Here is a 15,632-nt window from a genome sequence, read left to right as displayed (position 1 = left end):
CAAATAAGTGCTCTAGCAACTTAAGTTTGGTAGAGTTAGAAAAAATTAGACACCACTGCCACTAGCTATATAGACACGAAGCTCTTGGCCACATCTGCTGCTCGTGGCGTGCGCCTCCTTCGAGCGCATCCTATGAAGCAAGGTAAACCCTGCCCCTAGCCATGGTCACGAGGCTGGTCGTGCCCCAATGGTGGAAGGCTGATGATGGTCGTGCATGTCCCTCGCTGGTCATAGTCGTGCAAGTTCTAGGACTCTAAATAAATTTTAGTTCAAAAATAAATAGACATAATGTCCGATCCTAATCTGATCTGAACCTTAAATCTTATAATGTAAAATTTAGAAGTCACTAGGTGAGTGCCCGTGCGTTGCAACGGAAACATATATCACGATAATTGAACCATGATGTCGATGCTATATCATGAATCACATATGATCCATGGGCCAATATACAAATAGGTGTGTCTACACTTAGTGTAGAAGCCCCTACAAACTGAAGGAAATACAAGCTTCGAAACAAATACATGTACTGATCACTGCATTCAGTTTTAAGCATAAAACATGAGGTCAACTTCAGTTATTTATCAGGCATGTACAAAGTGGCAGTTGACATTTTCACTGTAAGTGTAAGGCAAAAAAAAGTAACAGATTTCAGACAAAGTATTTAGGAGCGATCAAATTCAGGAACTATAAAAAAATATAAAATTTAGAATGTAAATGAGTGGAGGGTCGTGCCAATAGTATGTGCTACATTGCTTAGTTGTGTTTGTGTTTGGCAGATCTACAAAAGGAAGTCAAAGAAAAGTCAAAGAAAATATATACTACGGCTACAATATACTCTATTGTATCCGTTTCTTTCAGACATCAGGGCGCAATACAAGGATGATGGAGGAGTAGCTGAGCATAGGATAGAGATTGGAGTTGAGGAAATGAGAGAACTGGTAGACGGTGACAGCACGATCTGGCAGGCCATCGGTGAGGAAGTCATATGGTGCCTCCTTGCCGGTGTCCACCACCGGCTCCCATCGGAACCCAGAGCGCTCTAGAAGCCCGACGACCACCGGCAGGTGACTGGTGTTGAAGGCCACGTAGATCTCGCCTTTGGTTTCGTCCTTCTGTAGTAACAGATACATAAGAAACCATCAGCTTCTTTTTCGATCTCTCTCTGATCTACTTAATGGTAGAAAAACGATTCTTGAAATGATTATAGTGATGATGGTGGTAGGTGTTATGTCTGTACCATGGTGAAGGCAACGAATCGGCTTGCCTCTGACCAGTCAGGCTTCCCGGGCTGATGATCGTGCTATCGCAACCGTTCTGAAGTCGGGAAGTCCTCAAGGCCAAGGGATTCACATTCCCTGTATTGCACACCAAAAGAACATGAATAGACAGTGGCAACGTAAATTGTACAAGATCTTGCCATTTGGTGAACAGAGGAACCATCATCAATTTAGCACAGAAACTATTTGGCGGGAAGATTATTTACTTGCGGAATTTGGTCATGAGGCGGCAGAATCTGTACAAATCAGAGGATTGTTCTTCCTTCTTATCCCAACGGAAATAATTGACCTGCACAACCAAATTAAAAGGCTAGAAAATTACAAGAATGTCAAAGAAATTGATTAAAACAATGTGTTAATATGTGCTGGCATCGGACTGACATAATGGTCATGGCAGTATGTATTGTTGTTCCCTCCCTTTGTGTGACCATATTCATCGCCCATGTAGAACATTGGAACTCCCTAAAAATTTAGAAAATACAAACAATTGACAAGGTAGTTGTCGGCGTTTCGAGACCGGGGGGTCCCTTGGACCGACGAGTGAGTGTCGCCGCGTGCCCCAGCCCAGATGGGTCGAGCGCGAGGGCGAGCGCGAAGGGGGGAGAGCGAGGCGGCCGGAGTCCGGCGTGAGAGAGGTGGGAATCCCGTGGCCTTCGTGTTCGTCCCGCGCCCAGGTCGGGTGCGCTTGCAGTAGGGGGTTACAAGCGTCCACGCGGGAGAGGGAAGCGAGCGGCCCCAAGAGAGCGCCTGTCTCGTCCTCGTCCCCGCGCGGCCAACCCTCTCTGAGAGGGCCCTGGTCCTTCCTTTTATAGGCGTAAGGAGAGGATCCAGGTGTACAATGGGGGGTGTAGCAGAGTGCTACGTGTCTAGCGGGGGAGAGCTAGCACCCTAAGTACATGTCGATGTGGCAGCCGGAAAGATCTTGGCGCCCAGCTGGTGTGATGTCGTGGCCGTAGGAGGAGCGATGGAGCCTGGCGGAGGGACAACTGTCGGAGCGGTTGGGTCCTTGCTGACGTCCTCTTGCTTCCGTAAGGGGGCTGAGAGCCGCCGTCGTCACAGAGTATGCGGGGCGCCATCATTGCCTATCTGGCGGAGCTAGCCAGATGGGACACCGGTCTTGTTCCCTGCGGCCCGAGTTAGCTCGGGGTAGGGTGATGATGGCGCCTCCTGTTGACGTGGCTGGCCTGCGCCCTAGATTGGGCGATGTGGAGGCTCCTCCGAAGCCGAGGTCGAGTCTGTCTTCCATGGCCGAGGCCGAGTCCGAGCCCCTGGGTCGGGCGAGGCGGAGGTCGTCGGCAGAGGCCAGGGCGGAGTCCGATCCCTGGGGTCGGGCGAAGCGATGTTCGTCGTCTTCTGGGGCTGAGCCCGAATCCGAGCCCTGGGTCGGGTGGAGCGGAGTTCGCCGTCTTCCGGGACTTAGCCCGAGTCCGAGCCCTGGGTCGGGCGGAGCGGAGTTCGCCGTCTTCCGGGACTTAGCCCGAGTCCGAGCCCTGGGTCGGGCGGAGCGGAGTTCGCCGTCTTCCGGGACTTAGCCCGAGTCCGAGCCCTGGGTCGGGCGGAGCGGAGTTCGCCGTCTTCCGGGACTTAGCCCGAGTCCGAGCCCTGGGTCGGGCGGAGCCGAGTTCGCCGTCTTCTGGGACTGAGCCCGAGTCCGAGCCCTGGGTCGGGCGAAGCGGAGCTTCCTATGGTGCCTTCGGCAGGGCCTGACTGCCTGTCAGCCTCACTCTGTCAAATGGTACTGCAGTCGGAGTGGCGCAGGCGGCGCTGTCCTTCTGTCAGGCCGGTCAGTGGAGCGGCGAAGTGACGGCGGTCACTTCGGCTCTGCCGGAGGGCGCGCGTCAGGATAAAGGTGTCAGGCCACCTTTGCATTAAATGCTCCTGTGACTTGGTCGGTCGGTGCGGCGATTTAGTCAGGGTTGCTTCTTAGCGAAGGCAGGGCCTCGGGCGAGCCGGAAATATGTTCACCGTTGGAGGGGGGCCTCGGGCGAGACGGAAATCCTCCGGGGTCGGCAGCCCTTGTCCGAGGCTGGGCTCGGGCGAGGCGTGATCAAGTCGCTCGAATGGACTGATCCCTGACTTAATCGCACCCATCAGGCCTTAGCAGCTTTATGCTGATGGGGGTTACCAGCTGAGAATTAGGAGTCTTGAGGGTACCCCTAATTATGGTCCCCGACAGTAGCCCCCGAGCCTCGAAGGGAGTGTTAGCACTCGCTTGGAGGCTTTCGTCGCACTTTTTTGCAAGGGGACCAGCCTTTCTCGGTTGCATTTTGTTCCGGTGGGTGCGCGCGAGCGCACCCGCCGGGTGTAGCCCCCGAGGCCTCGGAGGAGTGGTTTCACTCCTTCGAGGTCTTAATGCCTCGCACAATGCTTCGGCTGGTCTGGTTGTTCCCTCATGCGAGCTGGCCGTAGCCCGGGTGTACGGTCGGGTCCCAAGTTCTCGGGCTGATATGTTGACGCTGTCAACGGTTCGGCCGGAGCCGGGTTTGCGAGAGCAGCCCCTGAGCCTCTGCACAGGGCGAGAGGGTGATCAGGGACAGACTTGGCTTTTTTACATACGCCCCTGCGTCGCCTTTCCGCAAGGAGGAGGGGGGGAAAGCGCCATGTTGCCCTCGATGGGCGCCGAACATGGTGTCTCCGGTGAGCTGCAAGCGGGTAATCCGAGTGGACGTCCGTGCCCCGTTCGTTAGGGGTCGGCTAGAGGCCCAGAGGCACGCCCAAAAGTACCTGCGGGTGATCTGCCAGACCCGGTCCCCTGGCGACGGGGTCCGAGGGCTCGATGCCTCCCTCTGATGGGATTCCATTACAAGATCGCTCCCGCTGGTCTCGGAAATGTCCTAGGGTACCTCGGAAGCGCAGCCCGAGCCTTGGTTATGTATCAAACGTACCCATGGTCATCCCTCGCTCGGCGTCTGAGGCGGCTGTGAACCCTTCGGGGGCCAGCCTTCGAACCCCTGATCAGTAATGGGCGCGGAGCCCGAGTAGCCTGAGGCGGCCGTGGAACCCTTCGGGGGGGCGGCCTTCGAACCTCTGACCAGTAGTGGGTGTAGGGCCCACACGATCTTAGGCGGCTGTCGAACCCTTCGGGGGGCCAGCCTTCGAACCTCTGATCAGTAGGGAGGCTCGGAGCCCGGTTCCTTCACGGGGAAGGATCCTTTTCGGGGTATCCCCCTTTCCCGGTCCCTGTTGCAAGAGAGAGAGAAAGAGGAAAAAAGGAAAAGGATACGAAATCGAACGACACGGCGTACCTTTTTTGGCGCGGTTATTACGGCGAAGGCGAAGCGTCGCCCGCTTCTCCTGCCAGGAGCGCCGCCTGTCCCGCCGCGAAGTTAATGCGACGGGGCGAGTGGTTGGTGGGGCGGCCGTTGCGCGTGCGCGAGCCGTTCGAGGAACGGCTGTTTCGCTTCGCGTTTTTGAATCCCGCGTCCGGTCCAGGCGGAACGTTGGAACCGGTCTCGCCTTGGTCTTTATATACCCGGGAGAGGGTCTGGTGACGGTTCATTGCACTGCTTCCTGCCTCCCTCTTAGGTTTTCGCAACCCGAGAGACTTAGCCAGAGAAGAGGAAACCGCCCTTCCTGCCCCTTGCGCCGCCATCCCTTCCGCTCAGTGATGGCTGACCGGGTGACCATCATCTCGCCGCGCGATCCATGGCCTTTTTCTACGGTGACGGCGAGTGATCTGGAGGATCTGGTCGGCGAGGGTTTGCTTCGCCCTCTCACCGATGAGCAGCGACCGGAATGGATTCCTCCCGTGGGCGGAGCCGCTCTGTCCCCACCGCCGGGGTACATCGTGAGCTTCGTCTCCTTCCACGAGCGGGGATTTGGTGTGCCGGCGGGCCGCTTTATGCGGGCGATCCTGTACCACTATGGGGTGGAGTTGCACAACCTCACCCCCAACTCCATCTCGCAGGCCATCATCTTCGTAGCGGTGTGCGAGGGGTACTTGGGGATCGCCCCCCATTGGGATTTGTGGACCCATCTCTTTTTCGCGGAGCTTTTTGCCTCGCCGACGGGGGAGAGAAAAGTCCGCGCAGCAGTGCGGGCCGGCGGCTGTACCCTCCTGCTGAGGCAGTCGCGGGCGTCACAGTATATTCCTGCCATCCTCGCGTCCTCGAACAAGGGGTGGCAGCGCCGGTGGTTCTACCTCCGGAATGACGGCGAGTTGCTCCCGCCGTTCTCCCAGCGAGTAGTCACCACTGCCACCGATGCTTGGCGCCACGGGACCCCGCACGAAAGACAGAAGAACCTCGAACCCCTTCTCCAGGCCTTGGAGGCGTTGCGGAAAGGGGGACTCACCGCTGCGGGAGTGATTGCCGCCATCCACCGTCGGAGGGTGCTTCCCTTGGCGGAGCGACGACTGTCGCTTTGGGAGATGACCCCGGAGGCTGACTGGGAGGGCTCGCGGATGTCCTCCGATCCTCTTCCCTTCGACGCCCGCCAATGGCGGGTGTCCGTCGCGTTGGGGAAGCCGGACCCCCACGCCTTCTCCCAGCTTTTGATGTGCCCCGACCGAGGGTGCGTGACTCTGGTGAGTGTCTGCTCCTTCCTTCTTCATACATCGGGTTGCTCCTGGTTCTTATGATCGGGGTTTTCCCCCCTTCTTCAGGAGGTGGGGTGGCACAAGCCTTCCCTGCCACGGGTCCCGCAGGATGCGGTGGACCGAGCAGCGCGGCGGGTCGCCGCGGAGGAGAAGAAGAAGAAGGACGCGGAGAAGGCCCGGGCCCGCGAGCGGAGGCGGGCTCGAGACGCCTTGGAAAAGCTTCGTCGCCGACAGGAGAGGGAGGGGCTCCCGAGGGAGCCGTCGCCGGAAACGCCCGACGACGACGACGATGATGAAGATGATGACGAGGAGGACGACATGGCCGCCCGCCTTGGCCTCAGCCCCGGCTTGGGGTTTGGCCAGGAGCCATCAAGCCAGCCCCCGAGCGGGTTGATGCCGTCAGTCCCCGGAGTTGGGGCGTCGGGGTCCCGGCCCGAGGGGCGGGGGCAACCCGAGAGGGCACCTGACCCCTCGGCTGGAAGAGCTGAGGTGACCCCGGGGGGCCAGGCCAGGGCGTCTACTCCCCGAGAGCCGTCGCTCGCGCCGGCAGCGCAGGGAGGCGACCCTCAAGTCACCGTGACAGTGCCTGGGCAATCTGCCCCCCGGGCGCCCAAAGCAAGGGTGGTGCCGAAGTTGCCGGCGAAGCGGACCTCGGCGGCGGTTCCGGGGGCCGAGATCCAAGAGACTTTCCCCCAGGCACGGTGGATCATGGCCCGGAGCGGGTAAGTATCCCGGAATGTCTTCGTCCTGGCTTTCCATTCATATGTCCCGGCCGTGACTTTTCCTTTTCCCTCAACAAGCGAAGCCATGGCCTGACCGACCTGGCACCCCGGAAGGCCCTTAAGACGACGCCGGCCTGTGCGACCAGCGCCGCTCCGGGCCTTGCCGTTCAGCCGACCTTCTCGCAAGGCGTTCCACCGCAGGGGGCTCGGGCGGCACCGGTCGCCGTGGAGCAGGTTCCCGAGGCTGGCTCTTCTGCCGAGGCGGCCATTGTGATTGGGGAGGCGGCTGACGCTGACGTGGTCCCGAGCCCACCGAACGTGCCGGCCATGCCGGCGCCTGCCGCTACCAAAGTCGCCGTCGTCCCAGTCGGAGAGCGACCGGTTGCTGCCGACGTTGAGACGGCTGATGCGTCGGCGCTTGGTGCCTCGGAAGAGGGGGGTGTGGAGGCGCGATCCGTCCCACCGGGCGGTAGCCTCGTCGCTGTGCGGCAGAGCTCCGAGGGCCGGCACCAGTTGCTCCGGTTCCGGACCCGTGAGGCCTCGGACCCGTCTTCGTTCTCGACGATGAACGGGAGGACCAGTCCTGGGATGAGCTCTGCGAGTGTGCTGAAGCAACGGTGGGGTCGCTCCGGTCGTCGCTGGAGGTTTTCTGCAGGGACGTCCCCAAAATCCTTCAGGTAACGGTTTTAGGCATACCTTTTCTCTTCTGTGACCGAGGCGTTCTTCGTGATGCCCCGCTTCCTTCCCTTAGGATCTGACGGATCGGAGCGCCGCCAAGTCGTCGTTCATCCGTCGCAAGGTCGACGTCTGGGGCTCGCTGCGATCCCTGAGGACCTCGCTCGCCGGGGCTACTGCGCGCCTTTCTCAGCAGGGTGCCGAGGTAGCGGACCTCCAGTTGCTCTGCACTGACCTGAGAGACGAGGCGGCAGCGGCGCGCGCGGAGGCGGCCGCGGCGCGCGCAGAGGCGCAACGGCAGCGGTCGGAGTTCGACCAGGTCGTCGAGGAGCGGGACCAATCTCGGGGCCGGGCTGCCGAGGCCGAAAGCCGGGCCGAAACCCTTGCAGCCGACTTAGCCGTAGCCCAGGTCGCGGCCTCGGAGCAGCGTGCCCGAGCCGGAGGTACGCCTTGGCCATCCTTGGTTCTCGTTCTTGTTTGTTTCCTCTGCTTGTGTTTGAGATCTTTCTTCTGGCTGTTCGCAGAGCTCGAGTCCGCCCTTGATGAGTCCGCTAAGGCGCTTGCCGGGGCGGCCGAGCAGAGGGAGGCCGACCTCGCGGCCATGTCCGAAGCCGTTTCGGACGTTTATCGGATCCTTGGCTCCGGCGACGTCCCCTCAAGAAGCTCCCCTCAAAGTCGCCTTCAAGCCTTGGGTGATCACGTGTGCGGCAGACTCCGTGAGGCGCTACACCACGGCGTCAGGCGGGCCTTCGCCGTGCTCGCTTCCCACTACGTTGTGGACCTGGAGCGGGTTAGTGAGGGGTATTGTCTTCCTGACGAAGACGAAGCTGCCCTGGTAGAAGTCCAGCGGCTCGACGCGGTCGCCGCGGGTCCGAGCGCAGTGCTGGCGACCACCTTTGAGGCGGAGGTCCTCCCCCCTGCGCCGTCGCCGGAAGCCGAGATGGACTTTACCGAAGGCAGGGACGGAGCTGAAGGCGCGACTCCTTCCCAAGGCGACGCCTAACTCTGTTGGAACAGTTTCTGTTGGATGCGCGTGTGTCTTTCTACGGCCGCCGAGGCCTGAACACTTTGTTTCCATTGCATGAAGTCGTACTCCTCTTCCTTTTATTTTGCGTGTCCGGCTTTGCCTATCAATAATAGGGTGGCTTCCCGAGTAGGGGTCATTTTTCGTGGCGGGTGATGAGTGAGGTGTCCCTAACCCGGAGGCATAGGAGTTCCTTGGCTCAGTCGGCCTTGCCACTTACATGCACCCACGTTCGCTCCTTGGGGCCCTGCTTCTGACGTAGCCGGGAGAACGCAAAAGCCTTTTTGACCGAAAATTTTGGATGCGGAGAGGTACACCCAATCTTGACGTAGAGGGGTTCCCCCCTTTTTAGCCCCCGAGGGAGGGTCGGGCTCTGCCGAGGCGAGGCTGACCCTTCCTTGATGACTGAGACTTGTGTGGGAGCGAGGTATACGAACAGCTTGAAAACATCTTAAGGGTAGAAGCGACGTAGCTGTCGGATGTTCCAAGCGTTGCCGTAGACCTCGCCTTGACCGCCGGCCAGCTTGTACGTTCCGGGCTCCAGAACTTTGGCGATGACAAGCGGCCTTTCCCGGGGGTGCGTGTAGCCCCCGGGTGCCCCCAGCAAGGGCTCGGGGTGCTGTGCGATGGTCGCGATCTTCTCCGGGTTGGCTTCGATGCTCCGCTTGGAGATGATGAACCCCAAGACCATGCCCTGGGGCACCCCGAGGACCCACCTTTCGGGGTTGAGCTTGACGCTTTTCGCCTCTTTTATGGACTTCGCCGCCATTAGCTTGTGGATCTCCTCGCCTATCGCTCTGTGCTTCTCCTCGTTGAATCGGCGCAGAGACTATTTGACGGGTCGGGCTCCGGCCCGAATATCCAGCAAGTGTTCGGCGACATCCCTCGGTATGCCGGGCATGTCCGTGGGACTCCACGTGAAGACGCCGGCGCTCGCGCGAAGGAAGTCGACGAGCACTGCTTCCTATTTGGGATCGAGCCCGGAGCCGATCCGGATTTGCTTGGAGACGTCGCCACTGGGGTCGAGGGGGACGGCCTTAACCGTCTCCACTGGCTCGAAGTTGCCGGCATGGCGCTTCACGTCTGGCACCTCTTTGGAGAGGCTTTCCAGGTCGGCGATGAGGGCCTCGGACTCGGCGAGGGCCTCGGTGTACTCCATGTCGCATTCGAACGCGTGCTTGTACGTGGGGCCGACGGTGATGACCCCATTGGGGCCCGGCATCTTGAGCTTCAGGTAGGTGTAGTTGGGGACGGCCATGAACTTCGCGTAGCATGGCCTTCCCAGAACCGCGTGGTAGGTTCCTCGGAACCCGACCACCTCGAACGTTAGAGTCTCCCTTCGGAAGTTGGAGGGCGTTTTGAAGCAGACGGGAAGGTCGAGTCGTCCGAGGGGCTGGACGCGCTTCCCGGGAATGATCCCGTGGAAGGGCGCAGCGCCTGCTCGGACGGAGGACAGATCGACGCGCAGGAGCCCGAGGGTCTCGGTGTAGATGATGTTGAGGCTGCTGCCTCCGTCCATAAGGACCTTGGTGATCCTGACGTCACCGATGACGGGGTCGACGACGAGCGGGTATTTCCCCGGGCTCGGCACATGGTCGGGGTGGTCAGCTTGGTCGAAGGTGATGGGCTTGTCGGACCAGTCTAGGTAGACTGGCGCCGCCACCTTCACCGAGCAGACCTCCCGGCGCTCTTGCTTGCGGTGCCGAGCCGAGGCATTCGCCGCTTGTCCATCGTAGATCATGAAGCAGTCGCGGACCTCGGGGAACTCTCCTGCTTGGTGATCTTCCTTCTTGTCGTCGTCCCGGGCCCTGCCACCCTCCGCGGGTGGCCCAGCCCTGTGGAAGTGGCGCCGAAGCATGACACACTCCTCAAGGGTGTGCTTGACGGACCCCTGATGATAGGGGCACGGCTCCTTGAGCATCTTGTCGAAGAGGTTGGCACCTCCGGGGGGCTTCCGAGGGTTCTTGTACTCGGTGGCGGCGACAAGGTCCGCGTCGGCGGCGTCGCGTTTCACTTGCGACTTCTTCTTGCCTTTCTTCTTGGCGCCGCGCTGAGTAGACGCTTCGGGAGCATCTTCCGATGGGCGGCCCTGGGGCTGCTTGTCCTTTCGGAAGATAGCCTCGACCGCCTCCTGGCCGGAGGCGAACTTGGTGGCGATGTCCATCAGCTCGCTTGCCCTGGTGGGGGTCTTGCGACCCAGCTTGCTCACTAGGTCGCGGCAGGTGGTGCCGGCGAGGAACACGCCGATGACATCCGAGTCGGTGATGTAGGGCAGCTCGGTGCGCTGCTTCGAAAATCGCCGGATGTAGTCTCAGAGAGACTCTCTCGGCTGCTGCCGGCAGCTTCGGAGGTCCCAGGAATTCCCGTGGCGCACGTACGTCCCCTGGAAATTACCGGCGAAAGCTTGGACTAGGTCGTCCCAGTTGGAGATCTGCCCCGGAGGCAGGTGCTCCAACCAGGCGCGAGCGGTGTCGGAGAGGAACAGGGGGAGGTTGCGGATGATGAGGTTGTCGTCGTCCGTTCCACCTAGTTGGCAGGCCAGACGGTAGTCCGCGAGCCACAGTTCCGGTCTCGTCTCCCCCGAGTACTTTGTGATAGTAGTCGGGGGTCGGAACCGGGTCGGGAACGGTGCCCGTCGGATGGCCCGGCTGAAGGCCTGCGGACCGGGCGGTTCGGGCGAGGGACTCCGATCCTCCCCGCTGTCGTAGCGTCCCCCACGCCTGGGGTGGTAGCCTCGGCGCACCCTCTCGTCGAGGTGGGCCCGACGGTCGCGGTGATGGTGCTCGTTGCCGAGGCGGCCCGGGGCCGCAGGCGCGGTGTTGCGCGTGCGCCCGGTGTAGACCGAGGCTTCCCGCATGAATCGGGAAGTCGCGGCATGAGGTTCCGAGGGGTATCCCTGCCTCTGGGAGGCAGAGCTCTCGGCCCGTCGGACCGCGGCGCCTTCCAGGAGATTCTTGAGCTCCCCCTGGATTCGCCGACCCTCGGTGGTGGATGGCTCCGGCATCGCGCGGAGAAGCATCGCTGCTGCAGCCAGGTTCTGGCCGATGCCACTAGATGCGGGTGGCGGCCTGACCCTGGCGTCGTCGGCGACGCGGTGCTGGAAACCCTGGGGCAGATGACGTATTTCTCCGGCCGGGGGTTGGCCCGCCCATGCCTGCCCGACGTCCCAGCGGATCGGCTCAAGCGCTCCTGTTCCCTCATCGAGCCTGGCCTGCACCCCGCGGATTTGCTCGAGCTGTGGGTCATGGCCCCCCGCCTGAGCGGGGACCACAGCTAGCTCCCGTGGGATGTCAACGCGGGGCACCGACCTAGGGAGATCACCGTCCCCCGGCATGCCGAGATGATTGCCTTCGGAGGGACCCCCTAGATCGACGTGGAAACATTCGCGGCTTGGGCCGCAGTCCTCGTCGTCGAGGCTGCGGCTACCGTCGGAACAGTCGGAGAGGCAGTAGTCACATGCGGTGATGAAGTCCCGCATGGCACTGGGGTTGCCAAGTCCAGAGAATTCCCAACAGATGCTGGGCTCGTCGTCTTCCTCGGACCCAGAGGGCCCGTAGGTCGAGACGTCCGTCAGCCGGTCCCAAGGCGACCGCATGCGAAACCCCAGAGGGTTTGGACTCGCCTCTACGAGAGCGCCTGCCAAAGCAAGGTCGCTAGGCGGGTTGAGGCTGAATCCGAATGACGTGGGATGGGAATCGGTCGGTACCTCTTGGTCGATGAGCGGCGACAAAGTCACGTCGGGGACTGACTGCACCGTCGTCTCAGGTACGAGGGTGACGTCCAGCAAGCTCTCCGCGAGCGCGCTGGCGTCGTCCGCTTGCTCGGGATTGGCGTGTCGCGGGGAGACGGCGCTCGTCTTCGTCTCAGGCGCGAAGTCGATACCCGGTGCGCCCCTCGTTGGGGTGCCGGCGCTGTCTTCTCGCGCGACAGCCAACGAGGCGCTGCCTCTTGCTTGGCCTTGGTTGCTCTGCCTTCCCCTCCGTTGGCGGGGAAGAAGGCAGGACGAAGTCGAGAGTTGTTCTTCCACCATGCGGGGAAGACGTCGTCGGTTCCGCCGCCGGCGGGCGGGTTGTCGGCCGCCATTGTCGTTGTCGCGCGGCGGTGGAAGGAGTATCATGTCGTAGCTGCCGTCGAGGGACATGAACTCAAGACTCCCGAAACGGAGCACCGTCCCGGGTTGGAGAGGTTGCTGGAGACTGCCCATCTGGAGCTTGATGGGAAGCTGTTCGTCAACACGCAACAGGCCCCTACCTGGCGCGCCAACTGTCGGTGTTTCAAGACCGGGGGGTCCCTTGGGCCGACGAGTGAGTGTCGCCACGTGCCCCAGCCCAGATAGGTCGAGAGCGAGGGCGAGCGCGAAGGGGGGAGAGCGAGGCGGCCGGAGTCCGGCGTGAGAGAGGTGGGAATCCCGCGACCTTCGTGTTTGTCCCGCGCCCAGGTCGGGTGCGCTTGCAGTAGGGGGTTACAAGCGTCCACGCGGGAGAGGGAAGCGAGCGGCCCCAAGAGAGCGCCTGTCTCGTCCTCGTCCCCGTGCGGCCAACCCTCTCTGAGAGGGCCCTGGTCCTTCCTTTTATAGGCGTAAGGAGAGGATCCAGGTGTACAATGGGGGTGTAGCAGAGTGCTACGTGTCTAGCGGGGGAGAGCTAGCGCCCTAAGTACATGCCGATGTGGCAGCCGGAGAGATCTTGGCGCCCAGCTGGTGTGATGTCGTGGCCGTCGGAGGAGCGATGGAGCCTCGCGGAGGGACAGCTGTCGGAGCGGTTGGGTCCTTGCTGACGTCCTCTTGCTTCTGTAAGGGGGCTGAGAGCCGCCGTCGTCACAGAGTATGTGGGGCGCCATCATTGCCTATATGGCGGAGCTAGCCAGATGGGACACCGGTCTTGTTCCCTGTGGCCCGAGTCAGCTCGAGGTAGGGTGATGATGGCGCCTCCTGTTGACGTGGCTGGCCTGCGCCCTAGGTTGGGCGATGTGGAGGCTCCTCCGAAGCCGAGGTCGAGTCTGTCTTCCATGGTCGAGGCCGAGTCCGAGCCCCTGGGTCGGGCGAGGTGGAGGTCGTCGGCAGAGGCCAGGGCGGAGTCTGATACCTGGGGTCGGGCGAAGCGGTGTTCGTCGTCTTCTGGGGCTGAGCCCGAATCCGAGCCCTGGGTCGGGCGGAGCGGAGTTCGCCGTCTTCCGGGACTTAGCCCGAGTCCGAGCCCTGGGTTGGGCGGAGCGGAGTTTGCCGTCTTCCGGGACTGAGCCCGAGTCCGAGCCCTAGGTCGGGCGGAGCGGAGTTCGCCGTCTTCCGGGACTGAGCCCGAGTCCGAGCCCTGGGTCGGGCGAAGCGGAGCTTCCTATGGTGCCTTCGGCAGGGCCTGACTGCCTGTCAGCCTCACTCTGTCAAATGGTACTGCAGTCGGAGTGGCGCAGGCGGCGCTGTCCTTCTGTCAGGCCGGTCAGTGGAGCGGCGAAGTGACGGCGGTCACTTCGGCTCTGCCGGAGGGCGCGCGTCAGGTTAAAGGTGTCAGGCCACCTTTGCATTAAATGCTCCTGCGACTTGGTCGGTCGGTGCGGCGATTTAGTCAGGGTTGCTTCTTAGTGAAGGCAGGGCCTCGGGCGAGCCGGAAATATGTTCGCCGTTGGAGGGGGGCCTCGGGCGAGACGGAAATCCTCCGGGGTCGGCAGCCCTTGTCCGAGGCTGGGCTCGGGCGAGGCGTGATCAAGTCGCTCGAATGGACTGATCCCTGACTTAATCGCACCCATCAGGCCTTAGCAGCTTTATGCTGATGGGGGTTACCAGCTGAGAATTAGGAGTCTTGAGGGTACCCCTAATTATGCCCCCGACAGTAGTAGTAGATCAATACAAAAAAAATAACAATGTGACTTCAGATCCACTTCAAAATGGTGAAATGTGAACGACATGATAAGTGCAGCTGAAAGATGTATATGCCAAACAACATGGCTAATGTTCACCAAACACATGGGAACACACTGTAAATAATTGAAAACCCTTAATAATATAAATATGGACAATTACTTACCGGGACAACAGAAGTGGTATTGAATCCAATGTGTACAACAATACCAAAGGTCTGTTTAGAAGCATACAAAGATTTTGGGCACTTATCGATGTTAGAATACAAAGATTGTGGGTACAAAGATTTTGTGTAGAACATGCAGGAGACAACACAGACAAATAAGAAAACAAGGTAGGAACATGCCATGTTAGAATACTGCTTTCTCTGAAACAAACAAAAAATCAAGACAAATCTTATGCACAGATCTATGATAAAAACCAGGAAAACCTTTAGCAAAGCCTTCCAATGCATCCAACTCTGAGATATCACCAATATAATGCTGAGAATAGAAATCGAGATCAGTTGTGGGGGCAAACTTAACATTAAATTGGTATGAACTGGGATCTAAAAGATTTTGGGCTCGGGATCTAAAATATATATGTGCAACTCCAGACTACTATAGGGTACATATTTGAAATTGAAACGTTCGGGATGATACTGGAGTGATAGATGTAGTAGTTGGATTGCACAAAGAAAATGAAAATACCAGTTCAAAAACAATAATTAGTAGTAGAAACAGGCTAAGGAAAATTGTACACTCCTTGCTTGTTTAATTAATCATTTACTACAGTTAGCAAATTATGAAACCAAATGATGATTTCTGCCTAGTAATGGTTATGACAAATTCTGGATAGGAAATAATCCACTTACGAAGTGTTGAAGAAAGCCGTGTTCCTGAACCAGAAGTGAAGTTTGTAAACTTCAACCTCATTTTTTTGTTAATGCTAGCTAGAGAGGCGTTCAACTTGATTTTAGAAAGGAACTAATGGTTTCAGAAATCATAACTGAACTGCTGACCTGGGGAGTTCCTTCAGCGAGGGCATCTTGTCAGGCTCTCCATAGGTCGCACATGTGCTGGAGTAGATGAGAGTCCTCACATTGTGTGCAGCCATGGCTTCTAGCACTGCTAGAGTGTTTGCAGTGATGTTGCGTCGCGAGGGCGGAGGAGGCGGGGGCAGAGGCACGGACATCGCAACGGCTCTGTACACTATCTGGTTCAGTATTCAAAGATACCAGTTAGCTATATATTACCTTGAACTCAGTACACTAAAATCATGTTTACAAAGTCAAACGATATTCTAACAGAACTATTAAATAGCTACAAATTTTTAGTTAGCAACATGAACTAACTAATTGTATGAACAGGAAGGTACGTCCAGTTGTAAGGTCTACTCTGTCTAGTTTAGTACTATGAGTAGCATTAGGCACTGAAATTAGCTGGAGCATGAGCAAAGAGCAGGCAACAAAGTTAAAGATATCCGTACTACTAAATAGTCTAGCAAATTTGGTTTGACAGACTTGAATTGTACAAAACTAACATATTTAAACGCACAAAGAGAA

At 59.1% G+C, this 15,632-nt stretch overlaps 1 pseudogene across 2 annotated transcripts; it reads right to left on the bottom strand.

The window, feature by feature from the left end:
- Positions 1–655: 655 nt before the first annotated feature.
- On the bottom strand, positions 656–15,223 carry LOC103646613 (uncharacterized; annotated as a pseudogene). 2 transcript variants are annotated; one of them, XR_004549329.2, is made up of 4 exons: positions 1,659–7,879; positions 1,484–1,566; positions 1,238–1,355; positions 681–1,112 (listed from the first exon to the last, which is right to left on the bottom strand). The product of XR_004549329.2 is annotated as an uncharacterized protein, transcript variant X2 (transcript). The 2 variants fall into 2 exon arrangements; XR_004856248.1 differs by having other exon boundaries at positions 656–1,112; positions 1,484–15,223.
- Between the last annotated feature and the right edge of the window lie 409 nt (positions 15,224–15,632).

Source organism: Zea mays, chromosome 2 (genome assembly GCF_902167145.1).
Source record: "Zea mays cultivar B73 chromosome 2, Zm-B73-REFERENCE-NAM-5.0, whole genome shotgun sequence".
Taxonomy (NCBI): Eukaryota; Viridiplantae; Streptophyta; class Magnoliopsida; order Poales; family Poaceae; genus Zea; species Zea mays.
Note: the sequence above shows the minus strand (reverse complement) of the source record. Positions and strands in the feature narration are given on the sequence as shown.